The sequence below is a fragment of the Sinocyclocheilus anshuiensis genome, unplaced genomic scaffold (genome assembly GCF_001515605.1).
Source record: "Sinocyclocheilus anshuiensis isolate Anshui unplaced genomic scaffold, SAMN03320099.WGS_v1.1 scaffold419, whole genome shotgun sequence".
Classification (NCBI taxonomy): Eukaryota; Metazoa; Chordata; class Actinopteri; order Cypriniformes; family Cyprinidae; genus Sinocyclocheilus; species Sinocyclocheilus anshuiensis.
The window spans coordinates 1,260,019-1,262,092 of NW_015548228.1; the positions used below are offsets into that span (position 1 = coordinate 1,260,019).

At 41.2% G+C, this 2,074-nt stretch overlaps 1 protein-coding gene across 3 annotated transcripts in view; it reads right to left on the reverse strand.

Annotated features, from left to right (window-relative positions):
- The window catches only part of LOC107654521 (G patch domain-containing protein 8-like), a 38,562-nt gene that overhangs the window by 27,109 nt on the left and 9,379 nt on the right, over positions 1-2,074 (reverse strand). Inside the window, exon 2 of one of the 3 annotated variants that reach the window (XM_016441619.1) lies at positions 1,317-1,352. The exons of the other annotated variants lie outside the window; for them this stretch is intronic. The gene's annotated coding sequence lies outside the window, so the exon portion shown is untranslated. The remainder of the gene's footprint in view (positions 1-1,316; positions 1,353-2,074) is intronic. 3 annotated transcript variants of the gene reach the window in all.

Here is a 2,074-nt window from a genome sequence, read left to right on the forward strand (position 1 = left end):
GTCATCACGTTCTATTAGTTCTACAGCTGCAGTTTCGGAACTTTCACGCTTCGTAACACATACAGCTGTTCCCTCACCGCAGTGCAACAGTGAAAAGGGACCCCTTTCAAACGTTGTTTAAGCGACATACACCGATATTGCGGTATTTTAAAAATTCATATCATAACAAAAATAAACACCGGTATTCGGTATGAACCGGTATACCGCCCAGCACTACTCCACACCCCTCCATAGACAATAGTGCAGGAGCAGGACTCATTTGGTTCAGGCAGGCAGCCAGGCCACCTCTCCTGCTCTCTCTCCCGTCCTTCTGACTCGCACTCTGGGACGGTGGCTGCTCCAGACAATACCGAATAGATCTGACCGTGAGATCCGAGAAATCCTGATGAGAATGCTTCTACAGCTTGTGTTAAAAAATTAGGGATTGCACTTGTCCTGCTCAATTTTTCACTTATCCTATGCCAAAAATGAACGTATTTTTAATTTACATAAATAAAAATAAGTGCATTTTTATGTATGTCATGTAATTTGTATTCACAATTGTAAAATATTATAAAATAATACAATTAAAAAATTATCATTTCATTTACCATAAAACACAAAATAAATAAATAAAAATATATACAATTTAATGTGTTAAAATTTTCCAATAATAGCTGGCTCAAATGGGACACTCATATTTTTTCCTAATTGTTGAGCAGACACAAATGCACATGGAGAAATGGTCCTTTCAATACAAACAGGTGTTTTTCATTAAACAGATGACCTGTTTTTAAAGACAGCACCGCAGATGTTTTATATGGGACATAAAACTCTTAGCCATGAAAGACGTCACCAGCATTTTAACTTGATTTTCATGTAGATTACAAAAACTGATAATAGAATAGAAAGAATCAGGAAATTTTAGAGCATTTACCTAATCATATTTGCATACATTTGCCTTAGTCACGGGGTCTGAGTGTAACTGGAGCAGAAAGGACATCAAGGAGAGGAGGAGAGGCATCAGGCATGCAAGCCCCTGAAATACAGAGCGAACCAGAGGAACAAGACGGAGAGACAGAGACGAGAGCTGCCTGCGATATTATCTACATGCCTAGTCAGCGAAAAATGCAGTCCCAGTTGCACAAGCACCATGCCAGCACATAATGACAGAGGGTACTGTACACCGAATCACTGTGTTGGAGAGACAGAAAGAGGGACAGAATGATGAGAGAGACAGAGAGAGAGAGAAGAGGTGAGAGACAGAGAGAGTGAGAAAGCGTTACAAGGAGCCCCTAAGAGACAGGAGGAGGAGAGCAGAGCGTGCAGATACAAACCGGGTCAGAGCTGCTTAGCTAATTGGGGCCAATTCGCTGCAGGAGAGAAATGTCGAACACCCCAAGTTGTGTACAATACTGAAAATATCTGAAATAAACTGTCCTACACAAACACTTACACAAAAAACAAAAACACAGACAAGATACTGGGCACTAATGTGCTCACACACACGCACACCACTTTCTCTCAATCAAAACGCACACACTCTCTCTAGCTCCACTATGTGAGGTGGAAGACACACTGAGTAGTTCATATCTAAATCAGGTCAGTCTAGCTTGACTCAAATGGAGCAGACACACAGACCAGTTGCGTAACTGAATTGGTGGCGTGTCTGCGTAACAGAGTTCTGCCTCCGAGTCTTACAAATCTAACTGACTCAGAGTTGATACATTGACAGAGAGCTTTAATTGAACCACTGGATGTCTGTGTGCATAGATGACTGTCCTTTAGCATTAAAGTCTAGCTCTGTGAGTTGACGCACATCTTCTGAAGAGGTGGTTGGGCGGTTTTGTTTCTTTGCCTTGTATGCTTAGGGGAATCTATTTGCAGGAGGACAGAGAGAACTACAGGGCCTGTTACAGTAACGTCAAACCTACAGCATAACCTCTATTTGGTGGCTTATGCCGCATGAGCGTTTGCAGCTATAGCTTTGGTGTACCTGTTTAATACACTAGTTGCTGATTACAGAAGCAAACCATAAATAGTATAGAGTTTCAATCATTTGGTGGGATTCTCTTTTTAATCTGTATCATATTAT